General features: G+C 44.2%; 1 long non-coding RNA gene across 1 annotated transcript in view; it reads right to left on the bottom strand.

The window, feature by feature from the left end:
* LOC309477059 overlaps nucleotides 1–20,222 on the bottom strand; it is a 44,513-nt gene extending 24,291 nt beyond the window's left edge. Inside the window, exon 1 of the long non-coding RNA XR_014198511.1 lies at nucleotides 20,138–20,222. This is a non-coding gene — a long non-coding RNA (uncharacterized lncRNA). The remainder of the gene's footprint in view (nucleotides 1–20,137) is intronic.
* Between the last annotated feature and the right edge of the window lie 1,145 nt (nucleotides 20,223–21,367).

Raw genomic sequence — 21,367 nt, 5'->3', positions numbered from 1 at the left:
TGAGAGATAGTCACTGATTTACACCATTTTTCGGCGCCGTTTGGGCTGCACGTCTTGCGTAGAGCAATCTCAAAACAGCAGAGGTGTCGTAAATGAGAGTTCTTTGGAATGTGAGACTAGCTTGAGTCAGAGCGAGACAGGGGTTTTGTAGATTTAGACTGCATTAATTAATTTGATTTAATCACCATGCAACTGGTGATCTGCTCTCCGTTACATTCCCCCTTTTGATGAGTCGACCGGGCGTGTATGGGCCTAGTCGAGTCATCACGGTAACAACGGTCAGATGGCAGGTGCATGGATGGGCGGAGGCTGCACACGGGTGTTGCTTAGGGCTGCAGCGTGAGCTCGATGAGGTCTTCAGCTTGCTCTGGTGGGGAGTCATCCTTCCGGAGGTTTCTTCTGAAGCCGACGGAGACTGCCTCTGTGAGCTTGGCTGTGGAGGTTCGAATTGCGTTGATCCTTCTGTACAGGATATAGGCCAAACCCAAAGCTAGGGCGTGTCCGAGGATGCTGGTAATGCACAGTGCGGTATCAGCGGCTGTCCATGTTTGTACCACAGGTGAAGTGTTCAGAATGGGTAGTCGGGACAATGCTTGAAGGGCTGAGTCCAGGGGAGCTATGTCGATAACTTGTGGCCCCCCTTTTTCAATCCAATCTTCCAGTTCGGGATCTAGAGTGAAATTGCGGTTCTTGAAGAACGACGGAATTTCTAGCTCGGCTTGGTACTCTTCACTTGGGAGGTGGTACAAGGCCAGGTCATCTAGGTGGAGGATGGCTCCTCGTGGGACTTGAATCCACATGCTTTGGTTGAGCAGGTTGACACGTGTAGCAGTGTCGTGTTGGTCATAGGTCAGTGTCGCTGACCGTACTGGAGTGTTCACGAGCCATCGGTTTCCTACGATCTCAGCTTGCGTCTCGGTGACCTGGTTGCGAGGTTTCGCATCGGCCGGACAACGTGCGTCGTTGGCTAGTTGTTGGAGGCCGCAGATTCCATCGGTGTTATCTCTGAGGAAGGGTTTGCTGGGACAGAGATAGTGAATGTCTTTCGTGCGGGTGCACATGTGTAGGTTAGGTGCTAGGTACAGTTGTGGGTCGCTGTCATGGTACGCTACCACGTCGGGAGTCCGTACTTTAAACTGAGTGTCCCGTTGCCAGAATCCGATGTTGACAATGTCTTTAAGACGGTAGATTCGGCTTGATTCGATGATTGGCAGATTGAGGAGGAAGCCAACCTCCCGCTGTGCCGGGTCAACGTACAGGGGAATGGCGCTACCTAAAGAGTAGGCGAGATGGGTTTGTATCGGATCCGTGGGTGCGGTGGTGGCGGAAGCCAGCACGGTTTGTACGAGACTCAGGGGTATTAGGTAAGGCGGGATCCTTCCCATGGCTAGGTTGTCCATGGAGGAGCTCACTTCTCTGAGCATGTCGGACATCAATGCGGTGACCAACTGAGTTTGGGCAAAGTCATTCTGGAAGACTGTGAACATCTGTCTCATTGAGTTCAAAGTTTGGTTCAACATGACGCTATGTGTGTTAAGGATGGTGACTGTACCTCTCAGTGTTTTGCCTATGGTGGTTAGGGATGCGCTTTGTGTGGTGAGTTGGTCTTTCAGCTGTGGGAGTTCCGTCTGGATTTCTGTCACATGTCTTCGTACCGTGGCGATGTTCACGGCATTGACGCTAGACATACCGATGTTGAACAGCGTGCCCACAGCTGCAGCGGCTCCGAGTAGGGCTCCGAGGAACCTTTTGGACCGTCTGTTGTGTCCACTCAGTTCGGCCTGGGTGAGAGTCACCTTTTCAAGTTGGTTCAGCATGTGGACGATGTCAGCTTCAGCATGGTCGAGGGCGGTTTCTGTCCATCTGGCACCCGCCCAACTGTAGTGGGTGGCGGACCTCGGGTAGTGCGCACGGTAGACGTTTCGGGGGTCGAGTCGCACGTACACTTTCTGTGTGTGTGTGCGGCAATTTGTGATAAGCAGCCCAGGCTGTTCTCTCAACACGATTCCCGAGGCTGGCCCCGGTGAGATGACATCGGGTGGTGGCTGGCCTCTGGTCGACTGAAAGCACATGATGGCAATCCACAGCAGCATCCTGTTACAGGCAAGAGAGAGAGAGGTGTGGATGAGAAGGGGAAAGAAAGAAGGCACAGATCAGCAAGGGTTGTCCCGGGGGATGGGACAGTCTTCTTTCCTGTAGGGACGGCGGTTGAGTTTAGTTCGTGTTGGCCTCTTCTTGTCTGTCCCTACTACGGGCCACATATCTTTTAATTTGATTTCGGTGGACCCATTTGAGAACGGGTTCTCTTGGTCCCCGTTTAAGCTGGATCTGGTATGCTACAGGAGAGAGTTTGTTCACAATTTCATGTGGTCCAGTCCAGTGAGGCAGAAACTTTTTTGACAGTTGCTTGGGTGGCAAGGCGAAACTGTAGTACAGGACTTTGTCGCCCACACTGAGTTCTTGGTGCGATGCTTTTTTGTCGTAAAAGGCTTTCTGGCCTTCAGCGCTGGTCTTCAGGTGTTGCTGAGCGAAAGCGAAAGTTGTTTTCAAGTGTCTATGGAGCTCGTCCAGATATTGGGACGTGGTGTAGGCAGTGACGAGGTTGTTGTCTCCTGGTTGGTACAACAGGTGTAAGGGCAGAGTCATCTGCCTCCCAGTCATGAGTTCAAATGGAGCCACTCTGGTGGATTCCTGTGGTGTGGCTCGGATAGCCATCAGCACCAGGGGAAGTTTCACATCCCAGTCTTTCTGGTTAGCCGACACATATTTTCTCAACATGGCGACCACCGTTCGGTTAGACCTTTCTACCTGTCCGGATGAGATCGGATGGTGACTGATGTGAAGTTTGGCTTGTACCCCTAGAATTCTCCAGATCTTTTGCATGATCTCTGCGGTGAAATGGGTACCTCGATCTGAATTGACTTTCAGTGGCAACCCGAATCGGGAGAAGATGTGGTTCATCAGGAGATATGCCGTTGTTTGGGCGGTGTCGTTAGGTGCTGGCAAACACTCTACCCACTTGGTAAACTGACACACCACCGTGAGAAAGTATTTGTTACCTCTGCTCGATCTGGGCAGCGGTCCCACCCAATCAATTTGGAGATCTGACCAGGGAAATGTGATTCCTCTGCGTTGCAACGGGGCTCTGTGAGTCAGGTTTGTTGGGTGAAACTGACAGCAGACCAGGCATTCTCTCACATACTCTGCCACATCCTGCTGCATACCTGGCCAGTATGCCACTTGTCTAAGTGTCTCATACGTGGCTCTGGTACCGTGGTGCCCCGCGTAAGGTGCGTTGTGGGCGTGGTTTATCATCTCCCCCCTTTGACATCGGGGCACGACAAGCTTGGGCGAAGTGGTGTCATCGGTGACAAACCATAAAATGTCGTCCCGCACACGCAGCATGTGTCTGCTGTTGTGTAAGTGTCTGAGATCTGAGTTATCAGTGGTGTCAGACGGTGCGATTGGGTTGGGGGAGGGGTCTTTGAGGTGGAGAATCATAGTCTTTATGGCAGTGTCTGAGGCTTGCATTTCAGCAAGGTCGTTGTTTGAAATTTGTGGGGTTAGTGACAGCATCTGCGAAGCAGGTGCAGTAGCAGGTGATGGTTTCTTGCTTCGGGTTAGCACTGCTACATCGGGGGTGGGTGAGGGTTTCGGGGAATTCCACGGTTCACCGTGTAGGGCGCCCGCTTTTGCGAGGGCATCAGTGTGGTCATTGAAGTCTTTGTCTTGGCCTGGGAGTTTGGAGTGTCCTTTTACCTTTTTCCAGTACACGGCGAGATCGTGTGTCGTTGTGATGTCATCACATTCCTGGAACAGGTGTTGGTGTTTTACAGGCTTGTTGTTAGCAGTTTTGAAACCATTCTGTTTCCAGGTCTGGAGATGGCATACAAAACTGAGTCTGGCATAGTTAGAGTCTGTGCAGATGAGAAGTTCTTTGATGTTGTTTGATGCTGCGATTTGCAGAGTTATGAGAATTGCTGCGATTTCTGCATACTGTGATGACTTGGGGCCTAGCTTGAAGTGTTGTGGTGGGCATGGGTGGTCGTTCACCCACAGTACCCCTGCACCTGCTTTTAGGATGCCCTCACTGTTGTAGGAGCATCCGTCCACGTAGGCTGTGGGCATGCCTTCGCACGCATTCTTGTCAAAGTACCTGTGGCAGGTCAGTGGTGGTTCTTGGGGCTCAGGTGTGTTCAGCGTTGCGGCAGGAGAGTTGTCAGAGCAGTTTTGACAGGCCGCCAAGCCGTTACCTAGAGCGGATTTGTGGTTTTGTGCATATCTTGCCTCGACGTTTCGTCCTTGGAGAGCCATTAGCCATGTAGCAATGCGTGAATTAGTGACAACGCCGTCGCGGATTCGCTGGCTATTGAGGAACATGACGGGCTGGTGGCATGTTTCTATGATGACTTTTTGTGCACCAATGTAGTTGGAGAAGCGCTGAATTGCCCACACTGTACAGAGCAAAGCTTTTTCGCAGTCTGAGAATTTACATTCTGGAGGGAGAAGTGTCTTGCTGGCATATGCGACTACCTTCTTGTCTTGGTCATGTTGTTGGTATAGGCCAGCACTGAGACATTGGTTTGAAAACCCAGCTTCCAGGTGGAATTCTTTCTGTGGATCAGGGTAAGCAAGGCATGGAGCTGTGCATAAATGTCTTTTTAGTTCTACCATAGCGTGTTCTTGAGCATCTGACCAGACGAAAGGGCAGTCCTTTTTCAATAAGGTCGTTAGAGGCCTGGCGATGTCTGAGTAGTTTTCGATGAACTGTCGGGAGTAGTTGCAAACTCCCAGAAAGCTTCGAAGTTCTGAGACGTTAGTGGGAGGCTTGATGTTTTGAATGGCATGAATACGGTTTGATTGTGGTTCAATGCCATGTGGTCCAATGAGCAAGCCAACGTAATTGACCTTGCTTTTACACCATTGTCCCTTGTGGAGGGCTATTTTGGCGCCGGCAGCAGATAACTGGTTTAAAACATAGTCAATTTCTTTTAGGTGGTCTGCCACCGTCGTGCTTTTCATAAGCACATCGTCGACGTAAATCAGGTTACCTCTCATCCTGGCGTCTGGGCATGCTTTGTTCAGGAATATGTTGAATTCAGCTGGTGAGTTTGCATATCCGAACGGACACCTGTTGAAGGTGTACTGTCGGTTGCCGAACGTGAATGCCAGCTTGTGTTGGTCGTCAGGGTGTACTGGAATGGTCCAGAATCCAGAGGCCACATCGAGTGTAGAGAAGATGGTGGCTCCTCTGATTTGTGGGATTTCCTGTTCCAGCTGAGTCATGGGCCATCGTGACAATGGCACCTGTTGATTTAATTTGCGATAGTCGATGGTCGGTCTCCACTTTCCATTAGGCTTGAGAACAGGCCATAGTGGCGCAGAGTATGTGCTGTTGCAGGCTCGAATGACATTTTTCTCAAGCATTGATTCGATGATTTCCCGCACCGGTTCGTGTGAGGCGATGGGAATCTTGTATTGCTTGACAAAGGTGGGCGGAGCCTCGGGGTGCGTTGGGATACGCACTGTGTGGAGGTCCGTAAGACCACAGTCTAAAGAGTCTTTCGCAAATGATTCTTTGAACTTGTATAGGACTTGTTTTAGTCTTTGGCGGTCTGCATCATCCTGAAGGGCATCAGCATCCTGTAGAATTTGTTGCACTTGCACTTCGAAACCTTGGTATGGTTCCTCTGTTGGTTTGTCATCAGTCGGGTTGGTTTCAACCGGCATGGCAGGTGCGTCAGCTTCACTGACGGGCTGGTGGGAGACTGTGTACACTGTGAGGTGTTGATCCTCTGTCAGCTCTGTTCTGCACACACGGTGTTTGGCTACCGACATGACAGATGTGATGGCAATGAATTGGAAGGGTGCTGTGAACAATGTATTGTCAGTATGTCCCTCAGGTATCAGTGCAGGTGGAATGGGCCCTATTACGGGTAGTATCAGTTCAAAGTCATGAAAGTCATTACTGACTAGCCATCCCAGTCGGTAGGCTTTGGGGATGCTGATGTCAGCTGCTGTGCAATTGTTGAACAGAATGTAGACTACCCGAGATGACACTTCAGTGAGGGGTGTGGCTTCGAGGGTGAGTCCGAGTTCTACACATTCAGGTGAAGGTTGGAAGAAAGCCAGTGTGTGGTTTAGGGTTTGGCCCTGTCGCAGGTTGAGGCGCACGGCGACGCCTTTCGTGTAAGCAGGTACGACTGTTTCTTGTTCGTTGATGAGGGTGCAGACTTCAGGGATGGTCTGACCTGACAGTAGATTGTCATGACTGATGGGAACAGGTGGCAGTGAAATCAATGGAGCCCATACAACCTCATTAAACATGTCCACATGAGCCTTGAGGCGAATCAAGATGTCTGCTCCAATGTAGACGTCGTGAGCTGGGTCTTCCAGGATCAGGAAGTAATGGGTCAAGTGCCGGTGATTCCATGTCAAGTTCAAGGCACAGATCCCTTTGGCAGATGTCAATGAGGTTGGTTCTGGGTTCAAAGGGAAACGGGTGCGTTTACAGGTGTAGGGCAGGTCTGGAGTCTGTTCAAGAATGGCATTGAATAGTGACAAGCTTATAGCTGAGTTGTCTGCCCATAGTGCCAGGATAATGTCTGTTGCGGTTACGTCCTGCAGCTGCAGGGGAGTTTTTACCTGGGGGCAGTAATTATCGGAGTCTGGCGTTGTTCTGAACGTGCAGAGTAGCGAACTTGAACCCTGAACAGCTGTGGGGATTTCATCCTCATGTCTGGCTGAGAGAATTTCCACGATCCTTGTGGCTTGGCATTCTGGCTCAATGGATTTGTGCGGCTGGAGGGGGAGGGGTTCGCGCACCTGAGCCCAAATTTGTAGATGCTTGAAGTCCAACAAGGGTTCAAAACGGTCCAGCAGGTCCTTGCCTATGAGAAATTGATAAGTGTTCACAGGGGAAATATACACAGGGTGGACTACGCTCATAGGACCGATTGCCAGGTGAATGGGAGCTAAGTTCTTTAGCTGGATGTCGTTCTGGCTGTATGACTGCACGTTCAGCTCACAAGTGTGGAATTTAAGAGTTCGGTTTTGTCTTTGCGCTTCACACTTGAGTTTTTGAAATAGTTGAGCAGAAATTAGCGTTAGGTCAGAACCTGTGTCCACCAGGGCTTCGAGCTGCATTTCCTTTTCTAAGGTGATGGTTAAGTACAGTTTTCGTGCCACTCCTCTCTCAATGAGGTTGCCCAGGAGTTGTGGCATGGGCTCTTGTGTGTTGATTGACAAGCAGTGGGGGTAGGTCTCTAGTGTCTCGTTGTTGGTGCAGATTACTAGGACAGCGCTGTCTGGCATTGTGTTGTGAGAGCTGCTGCAGTCTTGTGCAGGAAGTGTTGTTGTCAGCTGGAGGGAGTGAGTTGAGCTGTCATTTGGTGATGCAGCAGCGAGTTCGATAGTCTTTGGTTTGACAGCAGTGTTTTGCGGGGCTGTCCGTTTGAGGGAGTGAGTGGAGCTGTCATTTTGTGATGTGACAGCGAGTTCAGCAGTCTTTGGTTTGACAGCAGTGTTTTGCGGGGCTGTCAGTTTGAGGGAGTGAGTGGAGCTGTCATTTTGTGATGTGACAGCGAGTTCAGCAGTCTTTGGTTTGACAGCAGTGTTTTGCGGGGCTGTCAGTTTGAGGGAGTGAGTTTCAGGCCTGTGGGCTAGTCATGCGGTGTCTGGTTTATCTTTGTCTTCCTTGTGAGGTTTCTTTTGGACAAGATTTCTCAGTGCTCTTATGAGTTCTGCTTCTTCGGGCGTGGCTGCACTGTTTCTGTCGGGTGTGGGCTCCATTTTGACTTTACCGTTGTCATGTCGAGATGGGTCCCTTGGCCGTTTATCTGGGCTTGTGGTTCGGGGAGATCGGGGTCGGCCCCTTCTGGGGTTGCGGTCGGCTTCCCAGCTGCCTCCGCCTTTTTGGTTGTGGGGGAAGCGATGCCGGTCCCAGGATCCACTGAAGCGATCATTTTGCGGCCTTGGGCGGACACCCCCCTGGTTTCGTTGTCCTCTGCCGGCTTGGAACGGTCGGGACTGTTTGTTGCCGGGTTCGTAGTTGGCAGGCTGTGCACCCTCCAGGGCAAGTTCTGGACCGGGCGCAGCGACGGCACACACTGTGGGGTATTTTACAGGTTTTTCAGACACAGTCTTTTGTTTTACGTACGCTTTGTGGGCCAGGTCACGTAACTGTTGAATTGACAGGGTCCGTGGACAGACTAGAACGCCCAGGTGCGCACTTTGACTTGGGTGGAGATTCCGCAGAAAAAGCGTTTTGAAACTCACATCCTCTTCCATGTGTGCCTCATTCCTCGGTCCGAAGTAGGCGAGCCGCAGACGTTCGTAGTAGGCTTGCGGTGTTTCCAGACGAGCTTGTTTGAGGTCCATTGCCGCAATGATGCCTTGGTCCGAGTCTGGATCAGAGAATTCACGGATCAGGGCTTGTCGTAGTTGTGGATAGTTCGTTTTAACGGATTCTGGCTGGCGATCCAGGAAACTTCTCACGATGCGCCCAGACGTGGTCCGAAGGAGATATAACTTGTCCCAAGTCGTGACATTGTCCACAGTTTGCAAGTGAAATTCAATATCGGTTAAATAAGAGTGCACGTCGTTGCCGCCTGCTGGATTTGGGTTGAATGTAGGGATGTTTCTTGCCAGCTTGTCCAGTTCTTTAGAGGCTGTGCGGTGACTGGTGGCTCGTCTTTCCGGGACGGGGCCCGCAGGTGAGATAGTGTCAGGACGTGGGCTTTCCTCTTCTTCTTTAGCTTTAAGAGTTCGGCTGTGAAGTGCAGGTTCGCGGGTAAGGAGAGACGGGGTGGTGTGTGTCTCCCCCTCCCGCTTATCTTGTAGGTCGTACACATGTTTGAGTTCACAGTGGACCAGGTCCAGCTCGCCCTTAAGCTCATGTCTTTGTTGGATGAGCTCGTCAATTTCAGCTCGGGCTTTCTGCAAAAATGTTTCACACACTTTGACTCTAGCGTCTCTGTCCGTTAATTCTGTGCGTGCTCTTGCTAGCAGATCCTCTCCACGTAGCAGCTTGGAATTTAGGGCAGCCGTGGTCTGTTTCTCCGCCTCCGCTGTCCTGTCCGTGTCCAGACGCAGGTCCTCCAGGGCCTGCTGTAATCTTTCCACTTCCTGTTGTAGTCCTTCCACTTCCTGTTGTAGTCTTTCCACTTCCTGTTGTAGTTCCGGGTGTGTTTCCTCCTCAGTTCCCAGAAGTAGCTCGTCCAGTTGTTGTTGTGCCAGCTCCTTTTGTTTGCAGGCCTCCTTTAGCTGAGTTTTTAGTCCAGCGGTGTCCTTTTCCAGCTTGGCTTTGTCCTTTTCCAGCTGGGCTTTGTCCTTTTCCAGCTGGGCTTTGTCCTTTTCCAGCTGGGCTTTGTCCTCCTCCAGCAGACGTGCCTGGGACACCAGGTAGTGAGAGAGACTCCCGATGAGGCGACTCCATTCTTTTGAACTGTAGGCCTGCGTGGGGTCCTGGGACATGATCTGGTCCACGTTGGCGTCCAGTTCCTGTTGGGTCAGGAGTTTTGGGTCACCGAAGTCTTTGGATAGGCAACCGGAGGTCATGGCGGCCAACCACGCCTGTAGGCTACTCCAGTGAGCTGCAGGGCTGGGTGAGCGCGACATGTTGACTCACTGTAGGCGAGAGAAGACACAACACACACACACACAAGAAGGGCCAATGCAATCGTGTCGTGAAGCTAATAAACTATAGGACGGTGTGCCGTCTATAGAACTTTGGGCTAACTGACTTTAGACAGTTAGGCGGGTCAGCCTAGGACCCGGAATAGAGACTGTTCAGTTGTCCCTCTATTACTTAGCTTTCTGGGGTCTCGTTGGTGCACTGAAAAACAAGTTACCAAAGAACATGCAAGGCACGAGTAGGCGAGGATTTAAAGGGAAGGAAGAAACAGAAATTGAACACAAAAACAAAACAAAAATATCAGTGATTTTGATCTGAGCTGTAATTTGGACACTAATAGCACAAAGGATGTGCCTTGGGGGAGATATTTAAGATTATGTGGCTTATAGCGGGAGGCAGAGTTTTCTCTTTTTTCTTTCCAAATGATTTAGTCTTACCTGAAATGGACGGAGGTCGCCCCGGCCGGCCCTCCCTGAGCGCGGTCAACCTTCCTGGCGCCCCGAACACCTGGCCGCCGTGACCTTGGATTCTCCGTTACTCTGCTCACGGACACGACCCCTCAAACAGGGTGACTTTTAACACAATCCTAGTAGTTCCGGAGATATCAACCAACCAAACGCAATGCAAAGGTGAGTGCGTCACAGAACGGTGGCAGGGGCTGCCTAGTGTTTGCGCAGCGGTCCCAACAATTGACTCTTGCGTCGGTTTTTATGGCTGACACTCCGAAGCACCGGATTGCTGAGGTCACGCACTGCGTGTCGTCGCCCGTGGCAGAGGTAAGAGAAACTCAAGGGTCACCGCACGGTCAGTGTCGGAAACGTCAGTCGGGAGACTCACCCACAGAGGGCGAACCGGGACTCCTGTGGTCCACTGCAAGTGCTGAGATTCTTGCCTATAAGAGCCACAACATGGAGTGAAACAAGGGACTCTAGAGTGAATTAAGATTTCTTGCTTACACCAAATGGGTTATGTGGTAAAACAATAATAACAAGGTAAAACTTCGCAGAGAGAAAAGAAAAAAAAAAACAAAGTAAAATTAAACCAACCTTGAAACGGAAAAACCGAATTAAAAGGGTGTATGGTCTTGTCAGTTAAAGGTGAAACAGAAGATGGTTAGCGGTTTCTCGATGTAGGTGGAAACAGAAGCGGTGCGGTAGACCACTGTAGTGGTTTAATAGAGCCTCTAGGGGGCGCTCTTCCTCTCGTCGGTTCGCCTTAACTGTTGGACACACTTAAACTTTTAATTCAAAATTGGCTTAAAATCAAATCCAAATAATCCTGGGGTACCTTAACAGAGAATTCGAATGGTTATTTATAACAATCAAACAACACTTAAGTTATTTTGTAATGATTACAAACTAATCATTCGAAATCAGCATCTATGGAATGAAATTCAACAGAGTAAATTTGTAGAAAGCTGACTTGGACAGGGAGCTTCCACTAGGGGGCTCTGTCTTTCTCAGGGGTATGATGATTGGAAATAACAAAAAAAATATTTTTTTTCTTTTAGAAATGGAAGGATTTCAACAACAAAATAAAATAATCACTATAACATTGAAGTCGTTATTAAATGATTATTTAAAAACGGGAGTAAACCCAAACAGAATCATCAATGTAGATTTAAAAGTGGAAAACACAGCAGGGTATAGTGACCCCGAGGAGAAGAGGGATAGTTGACCTGGAGGGGTGTGGCCACGTGGGGCACTGTCCTCTTCCGGGTGAACTATCAGTGCTTTTGGACTGAGACACTCTATAATTTCCGGTTTCCTTTCTGGGAATCTAAATTCACAATAAAATGTCTCAGTTCAAAATACAAGGGTTGTTTTAAACGAACTTAGCAAGCTGTAAATACAAATATGTATTTAAACAGCGTCTTAGATACTTACGACCGCGAATTTATTTATTTATTTTTTATCACCAAAAATCAAGGCGGAAGGAAATGGCCGACGGGTGTTTACCCCGTCGTCAACCACGCGGTGGCAGTGTTGCGCTTACGCGGAACAAAGACACGAGGTGGTAAATTTAAAACATGAGAACAATACACGCCTGTAGGATTGACTTCAGCAATCGCAATTTCACGCGTGCAGGCCTTTTACAAACACACAAAAAAAATCACACTGCAACAAAATTCTTTAAAAAGGTCACGCAGACCTTTTGCAAACACATAAATTACACTGCAAATAAATTCTTGAGAGATCACGGCGGATCTTTTGTTTCTGTTCTGTGCAGAAACTATAACGCGGGTTTTTTTTTGCTGGTTAGCGAAGCCAGTGGTTTAACCCGTAATGTGTCGTAGCTAGCGACATGCAATAGAATATTCTTTCTGACCGGAGTAGCTTACTTTGCTCTCGGGATTTACAGAAGTACCGGTAACAATGCCTGATGGACTCCTTTGTTCCAACACAGGTATTAAAACAGAATTACATGTACGGTCAAGTAAAAGAGATGTTTATTTTCCTCTAATTTTGGACTCGCAACAATACTGTAAACTTAACTGCAGTTTTTCTCCACGACCAGACTTAACTGGTGGGTTTATGGCTTTTTGCCCTTTGATCAGTTTTTCGAGTCGACTTATTCAGTAATTCAATACTTATTCAGTAACGTTACAAGATTCAAACGCGCACAAAAACGTTAAACTTTCAAAAATCACACATGAATATCAAATTGCACAATTTGTATCAAAACTGAGTATGAGAGTGCCCGCATTCTCCACCAATATTTATGTAACAACAATGACTTTGTGTTGGGGAATTAATTAGCTCAAATTAGCGGTAATATTCATCAATGTGAATATGCATCTGTTGCTTCCATAAATTAATTTATTCAAATTAGGGAATAGGTCAAAATCTCGGCTTGTATCAGCGATTACACAATTACTTGTAATAATCACTGATAGAGACGGGTAGCATTTACTCAATTTGGGGGAATTTGAGGTAGAAGTTGAGTTTGTTCATTTACCATGCAGACTGGCCGTCCAGCGGACAGAATGTATACTTTATGAACGGAAATCGGGCGTCTTTAACACTGATAGATAACACTTTCTTGTGGCCACAAAGAAGATAATTATCTCCGTGTTTTAGACAATTTTAGGTTTCTTTTAAGAATAACCAATCGTAGAGCTTATAAGGTAAAATCTGCACTCATCAGGGACTCAGAATTTGAAACAAAACAGGCAAACTTAATTCAAATGATTTAACAAAGTTTATTTAAACAAGCTAGCGATTACACAATTATTTTAAATCACGCAGGAGTAAAAATGCATAAACAAAACAGGCAATATAACGATCGTAATACAGAGATACAACAAAATAAAAAGGTTTTAGAGAGAGATTGGGAGAGGGAGAGAGAGAGAGAGAGAAAACTCAGCGAGAGGAAACTAAGTTGAGATACGAATGATTTTAGGTGTGTGTGTGAAAATGGAGATGGTAGCGTTTGTAAGGTGGGTGTGTCGCTCCGTGAGCACGTGGTAGTGTGTTTATCTCGGCACACGTGGGTGAGAGTGTGTGTGTGTGTGTGTGAACGTGTATGTTTGTGTGTGTGAAAGAGAATTTAGAGGGAGAGATAGAAACAGTTTCAGTCATTCACCACAAAACCCCAACGTTTCTCAGTAATATTTAGGCAACTTTAAACAGCATTTCCTTCAGATTGCAAATTTAAAAGATCTACGTTACTCTGTTTGAAAGATCGGCCTTCCGTGGGTGCGTTCGTCTGTGTTGGAAAAGACACCTGGATCACGTGGTCACAGCGTTCTGGTTGCTATGGCGACTTGAAGCGAGCGAAGACTCAGCAAAGATTATCTTTAGCCTTAAGTTGGTTTTGTGGGTTGGTTTCAGAAGACTATACTGAAGTAATGGTAGTTCTAAGAAAAGACTTGGAAATAAAAGGAAAATAAAAGCGAGCGGAGCTTCCTTGAGGGAAGGAGGCGTGTCTTCTTTCTCTCTGGCGGACTGCGATGAGAGGAAGAGGGGCGCGCAATTTTAAAGGGCTAAACTCACGCCTCCCTCACGTACGTGGGCCAATCGTCTTTAACAACGTATGGGCCCACCTCCTGACGTTTTGAGGTCTATACGCCTCCTTTTCCGCGGGGTTTTGAACGATGAATTCGTCCATAACTTAATACCACTGGTATTTAATAAAACAATGCATTCTCTGATATTTTGTGTTAAAGATTCAGCATCGTTGTTGTTCGTGGAACACGGCAATACCGCGAATGACAGTTCTAATATCTGAAATCAAGGAGGTACATCATTTCTTGTAATTGTGGACACCACAGAGTGATTACAGGCCAACAAACTACATAGGCATAATATTTGGGACAGGGGATCAGACACACATCAAGAAAATACATTTAAAATATTTCATACAAGGATTTGAGTCCCACGTGGTGGACCTGCGTGTATTTCTGTGTGTGTGTGTGTGTGTGTGTGTGTGTGTGTGTGTGTGTGTGTGTGTGGTGTCAAACAGAGTTCACACCATGCGTTGAACTTTTGGCTTTCCGAGCCGGGGAGGGTGAGGGTGTAAATGTGTGTACGTGCGTTTGAGTCCTTGGATTGATGTATTAGGCACAGATCACATGTTTTGGGTATCTGGTCTCTAAAACACTGTTTTATTGTCGTGAAGAGTTAATTAGTGTCTATGTGTAAATCAGTGTCCGAGGGACTCCCTAGGGGGGAGTGCTTTCGGGATCGCTCTCATTGGTCAGCGTGAGGCTCTCCCGGCCATAAACAGACGGTCTCTGTTGGTTTAGACGTAAGAGATCATGTAGAGTGAGAGATAGTCACTGATTTACACCATTTTTCGGCGCCGTTTGGGCTGCACGTCTTGCGTAGAGCAATCTCAAAACAGCAGAGGTGTCGTAAATGAGAGTTCTTTGGAATGTGAGACTAGCTTGAGTCAGAGCGAGACAGGGGTTTTGTAGATTTAGACTGCATTAATTAATTTGATTTAATCACCATGCAACTGGTGATCTGCTCTCCGTTACACTTCAATAAAAATGAGAGGTCGCCCAATTGTTTAAATAGATAGTTAGGAAAGGAATTCCAAATACTGTCTTTATTTTTTAAATACTGAATGAGCCAATTTATTTTAAAAACATTGTTCAAAGCATCATAACTCAAAACCTCTAAACCACCATGATCTTTGGGATTGCATAAAATTTCTTTTCTCAAATAATGTGGCTTGTTTTTCCAAATAAAATCAAAAAGCATTTTATCTAATTGTTTGGTAACTTTAGGGGGAATATCCAATGATAATGACACATAGACTGATCTGGAGATTCCTTCAGCTTTTGACAAAAGTACCCGCCCCTGAATTGACAGATCCCTTTGTAACCACGCATTGAACTTCTTACCGGTTTTGTTAATAATTGGATTGAAGTTTAGATTGTTACGCAGATTTTCATCTTTACATATAACAACTCCCAGATATGTTACTTGATTTGCAATTGGAATATTACAAAAATTAGTTAAACTACATTCTTTAAGAGGAAACAGAACAGATTTATTCATATTCATTCCTAGCCCTGATACATCTGAAAATTATTTTATGCATTCCACTGCTTTAATTATTTCATTCCTATCTTTCAAAAATAAAGCAGTGTCATCTGCAAACTGACACAACTTAAATGTTTTCCCTAATGCTGTAATTCCTTGGAAATGTCCTTTTTTAATGTGAAGAGCCATTATTTGCGTTGCTAACAAAAACAAAAATGGGGAGATCGGACACCCTTGTCTGGTCCCTCTACCTATCTCAAATCTGCCAGAAGTCCCCCTTGCTAATTTTACAGAACTGGTACATCCTCTGTACAAGGTTTTGATAGCTTTTTGAAAATAACTGCCAAACCCAAAAAATTCAATTGTTTTAAATAAAAAGTTGTGTTCTATGGTGTCAAATGCCTTGTGAAAATCAATAAATAAAATAAAACTGTCATCTAAAACATAATCATTGTAGTCTACCATATCAAGTATCAATCTAATATTATTACTAATGTGTCTTCCTTGAATAAATCCAGTCTGTTCCTCATCTATAATATATTCTAATTCCTTTTTTAGTCTTTTAGCAAAGATCAAAGCAAATAATTTGGCATCATTATTTAATAGACTAATGGGTCTCCAATTCTCTAAACAAAGATTATTTTTGTTTGGCTTCGGAATTAATGTAATAACACCTTGTTTTAAAGAGGAGGGCAGTTCCCCTTTTTCAATAGATTCTAAAAATACGGCTAGCAAAAATGGAGCCAACTTATCTCGAAACACTTTATAAAACTCACTGATAAGTCCATCATTACCTGGAGAACGATTATCTTTAAGGTTGCCAATACACTCTTTAACTTCCCCCAACCTTAAATCACCATCACAAAACAATTTAAAATCATCCTCAATAACTTTAGCTTCATTTAAGACATTATCTAGAAAGTCATTCAGATCTGAAGACATTAAATTGGGAGTGTACAGACCTTTGTAAAACTGAGTAACAAACTGTGATATATATTTTTCATCCTCTGTGACTGTATTATTAATTAACAATTTGTTTATCAAGGTCATTTCACCATTTCTTTTTTCCAAATTAAAAAAGTACTTGGTATTTCTTTCCCCCTGTTCCAACCATTTGTGTCTTGATCTGATAAATGCCCCCTCTGCTTTTTCTTTATATATGTTATCCAATTGTATTTGTAATAATGACAAATCCATTAGTTCCTGAGTGTTCAAATTTTCTTTACTTGATAGGCGCATTATTTCTTTGATAACAATGTATTCTTTTTGTCTTTTAGCTGAAGCAATCGATTTCCCCATTGAAATAGCTAGGTTCCTAATTTTGTATTTCATTATTTCCCAATGTTCTCCATAAACATTTGTTATTTTAGCCTGAGTCCAGTGTTTATCAATTAACTTTGATGCCATCAGTTTAAAATTTGGATCATCTAATAACTTTTTGTTCAATTTCCAATAACCCCTTTTTAATTTTGATTCATCTGGACCGTGAATATTTATCAGGAGTGAAATACCCTTATGATCAGTTAAGACTGACGGCTCTATAGAGACCACCTGGACACATTGTTCCAGTTCATGTGATATTAGGAAAAAGTCAATGCGTGATTGTTTGGAATAATCTTTGTTGCTCCATGTGTATATTCTTTTGTTTGGATTTTTGAGTCGCCAAATGTCAACTAAACCAACACGGGTACATACATTTCTGATTTCACAACGAGTTTCATCATTTCTTGATGGCCATCGATCTAAATCCCCATCAAAAACACTATTGAAATCACCTCCCCATACTATTTTTGCTAAAGGAAATTTAGTTTTGACTTGTTTCAATTTGATTTCTATATTTTTGAAAAATGTTTCATTAAGCTGTCTACTATTGGTGGCAAATGAATTCACAAGAGTGTAATGAGTTTGATCAATATTAACATGCAGTATTATCATTCTTCCTAAACTATCGATTTCGTGGCTAAGAACCTGACCTCTGAATTCCCCTTTTAGTATAGCGACCCCTGCAGACCTATTGCTGAAATGTGAGAACCATATGTCATTTCCCCATTGACTTCTCCAAAACTTTTCATCCTCCTTACACGCATGCGTTTCTTGAACAAAATAAAAATCGACACCCTTCCCTTTACAATATAAAAATAAGGATTTCCTTTTCAAAAGATCACGTAAACCTCTGGCATTAATCGAAAAAACTGAAATAGACATCAACGTTAACACTTTTTTTGTGTGTGTGAAAAATGAATTATTGAACTAGGGTCTTTTAAACTATTTTTTGTTGCATAATTATCTTCTATATATAATGCTCTGCAATACACCTTGAGAAAAAAAATATAAATACAAATTTTGTACTTATAGTTGCATATGAACACAAAGTTTGTTTAGCAAAAACATTTTTAAATGTAACTTTGTATAGGTAGCGTGCCATTCTTATAACATAACTTGTTACCTATACAGCAAAGACTCCTACTTACTCAAAAGTAGGACATTTACTCCATTCAGTTACTGCAACATCAGGTGACTCGAACCTCTTTCTTGTCTATGTAAGCCTTGTTACCTACAAAGTACGCTCTCTTTCCCTCTTTGCGTGCTTTTTCAACAAGAGGCCATAACTTGGTGCGTGCTTCTTTGTCTGCAGCGGTCAGATCCTCTTTAAAACGGAGATGCTTTCTTTGTAGATATTAATTTGCTTTGGCATTTCTCCATACCAAGTCTCTTGCCGTCCGTGAAAGAAACCTGATGATCACTGGTCGCGGTGTAACGTTGCTCTTCACCTCTGGAGGTCTGCCAATCCTATGGACTACATCGATTGCGCCTGTCACAAATGAGCATTCAGTTTCTGGAAGGATCTCTTTGCATATTTCTTTCACAGCCGCTTTAACGTCTTCTTCTAGTCTCTCAGGGGAACCATAGAGACGCAAGTGCCATCGCCTGTTGTATCGTTCAGCCTCGTTTAACTTCTGCTCCATTTCAGTAATCTTCTTTTGAGATTCCACGCTCTGTGTTTTAAGACATGCACTTTCTTTCTTTAAATCAGCAATGTCTTGATAACAGTTATCGAGTGACTTTTTGAGTCCTTCGATTTGTAGAGTGTTTTGTTTGACGGCCATGTCAATTTGATCGGATCGTTCGTCGATTTTCGCCGTCAGAATGCGAATGATGTTCTCTTGCATCTCAGTCAAAGAAAGTTCATTTCCTCCATCATTCTTAGCTTTCTTTGGTGGACGTTTCATTGGAGTATTGGGATTTGTATTACAGTTACCTCCTTCAGCCACTTTACAACTATAAGAATGGAGATCATTTATACACCTTTTTTCTTTCGTAGATGCAGTCTCCATCTCCACAGAAGTCTCCATCTTTCACGGTGTATGTCGATCAAGCGGCTGAGAAAGTATCATTTATACACAAACCTGTAGTTGAAAATCTCCAAAAGTGTCTTTACAGATGTGTAACTAGCAATACTAAGCAACCATACGATTTATTTTTTGTTAAATTAAGCGGACCCTATGTTTCTCTGTCTCAGCTCAAAAAACACCAACCGCTCACGTCGCCATCTTGAGCCGAACCCTCGGGACATCCCTAGTTGTTATCATTGTTTTTGCTGGGTTACGTCATTTCATGTTATATGTTTGGTGTTAATGTTAGCTTGTATGTTTTTATTTAGAAGGACTTCTCGTATATATCTCATCCACAGAGTTATCTTTCTTATTCTACGGGATTGAGAATTCTTCCATCCTATGCTGTACTGTTTCTTGTGGGGATTCTACTTAGTCAGGCCAATATCTTCATTGGATAAATTGAATCAACTGAAATCTGGGGTGTTTGAGTGCTGCAAGTACACCATTATTGCAATGTACCCTAAACTGAAGCCTGGATTGACTGAAGCTAGAATTTGAAATGAACTACTGGACTTTTTGCTCTTTTCTTGTTTGACAAATCTTCACCTGTGCTTTGTGCAAAGACCTTTCAAGGAAAGCCATTTCATGGACAATGACCAGATAAGCTTGGTTTCTTATATCTTTTTTCACTATGACAACTTAGAAAACATACATGCATATCTTCAATTGTTGACTCACTGTTTTGATGGTTTTGTGTGACATATTTAATATAAACACTTGTACTTGGTTTGAGTGTTTCTGAGTCTGGTTAAATCCATAATAGTCAATGAAGTCCTCCCTTATACATTTATTTGTGATGCGCCCTTCTGACAGTTCTCAGTTGGACGGTTACACATGTTGTACAGTGAGTTTTATATTCATGGATTACACCACAGAAGAATCTTAAGACATTAGAAGAACAAAAAGCTGGATATGACACTGTTCTTTTAAACGACTGTTTTGAAAACTTAATAACATTTTCTTTAGGAATCTTTTAAAATCAGTCAAACATCTTTACACTTTATTTGTTTAACTGTGAAGCTTTCATGGACAAACTCTCAAAAATCTGCCATCACAGTCTAGATGTTTCTTAAGACTAAATCTGTATCATGAATGTAAAGCCACACAGTTCAGTTTATCAGGATCAGTGTCTCTCTCTGCTGGAGATCATCAGTATTACAGCAGATCAACAGAAGATCACATGATCATCTACATCATATCACACTTTACAAGAGGTTCGGGTTCATTGATCTCAAGCCGTCCAGACCAGGTTTGCTTGAACATTTGACATTATACACTTTTTTCTTTTACAGGTATTGGGTCAAATTATTGTGTTTTTCTAAAGAACGACAAATATAACTAGTGATAAAAGCTAACATATTAAATGCCATGGATGTATATTTAATAAATCCACTATTTTATTTGAGTTTATTGAGTTATGATGTGCAGTAAGTTGAATGATGTTCTCTCAGACAGTGTGTGATCTTTGTGCCGAATGATGAAAAACACACAGTTGTCAAAATAACAATCATGTGGAGAATCTTAAAGGGACTATATGTAGCTTTTTAGGTATTTTATTATCTAAAATCAATATTTTTATTAATAGATATGCCCTCAATGGTGTACAAATAGCCTACCTCTGCCAATGATCAGACTAATCCTCGTAATGAAGAATTTATTATCTTTATATACATGGGATGGGTAGGTCCACGGAGGCTTCCATGTAGTTCCGCCATCTTGAAAAACTATAATAGCAGAGAGGGACAAAAAGTACTTGGCCAACGTGTTTCCACAACGCGCTTCGGACTGAAGGACTGACGGACTGTGGACTGAAGTCTGAAGTCAACTGAAGCGTAACCGAACCCTAACCTAGTGCTTACATCATCTAGTTTTTTTAGTTTAGTAAACATTTATTAGTTTATCAATTGCAGTGTTGAATACATTATTAAACCTCTTGATTTAATGCAAATTAAAGTACATTTGTTTATTAACTGAGTCACGTAATTAGTTTTGATGCTTTTTATTTCAAAGTACACAAAACATTAGGAGGGAATAAATTACATCATAATAAACCCTAATCAGCCATAATCTGCTCCTGCCGAAACGTGGATGATTTATGATATATTTTCCTCCAGACTGTAAGAGTTGTTCACAGATTGAGTTTAAAACAGCATGAAAAGAGTCTGAGTGATTTCAGTTCATCTTTTCAGTGAGTTGTTAATGCATCACATCTGATCTAGTGTGTGATATGGAGGATTTAATGGCGTGATGTGGCCAGTCTCACACTCACTGACACAGATTTGGACAATGCTTCTTCATATGAACCAGTAGATTGGGCGAGTGAGTGAAACTCTTCCCGCATGAAGAGCGCTGGCGCGGCTTCTCTCCAGTGTGACCTCTCTCGTGACCTTTCAGGGGTTTGGAGCGAGAGAAACTCTTTCCACAGTGTGAGCACTTGTACGCTTTCTCTCCAGAATGAGTTTTCTGCTGCTCTGTAAAGTTGCTGTGTGCAAGAAATGTCTTTCCACAAAGCACACATAAGGCCTCACACCGGTGTGAATACACTCGTGCTCTTTTAGATTCTGCACTCGTGAAAAACCCTTTCCACAGAACAAACAGAAGAGAGGCTTCAGATCAGCATGAGCTTTCAGGCGTCGTCTTAAGATCGACTCCACAGCGAATGTTTTATCACACATGAAGGATCTCAGTCCCGAGGGAGAGGTCAGGCGATCTTTGAGAGAGCTTCTGGATGTGTAAGTCTTTCCACAATGAGAGCATGAGAACAAATATGTGATGTGAACTACTGTAACTTCATGATTGTATTATCTGTATATTTCTGACATATAGACATTACTTTGAGTCACGTC

Source organism: Leuciscus leuciscus (assembly GCF_965113295.1).
Source record: "Leuciscus leuciscus genome assembly, chromosome: 16".
Classification (NCBI taxonomy): Eukaryota; Metazoa; Chordata; class Actinopteri; order Cypriniformes; family Leuciscidae; genus Leuciscus; species Leuciscus leuciscus.
This window is presented reverse-complemented; position numbering and strand designations above follow the sequence as displayed.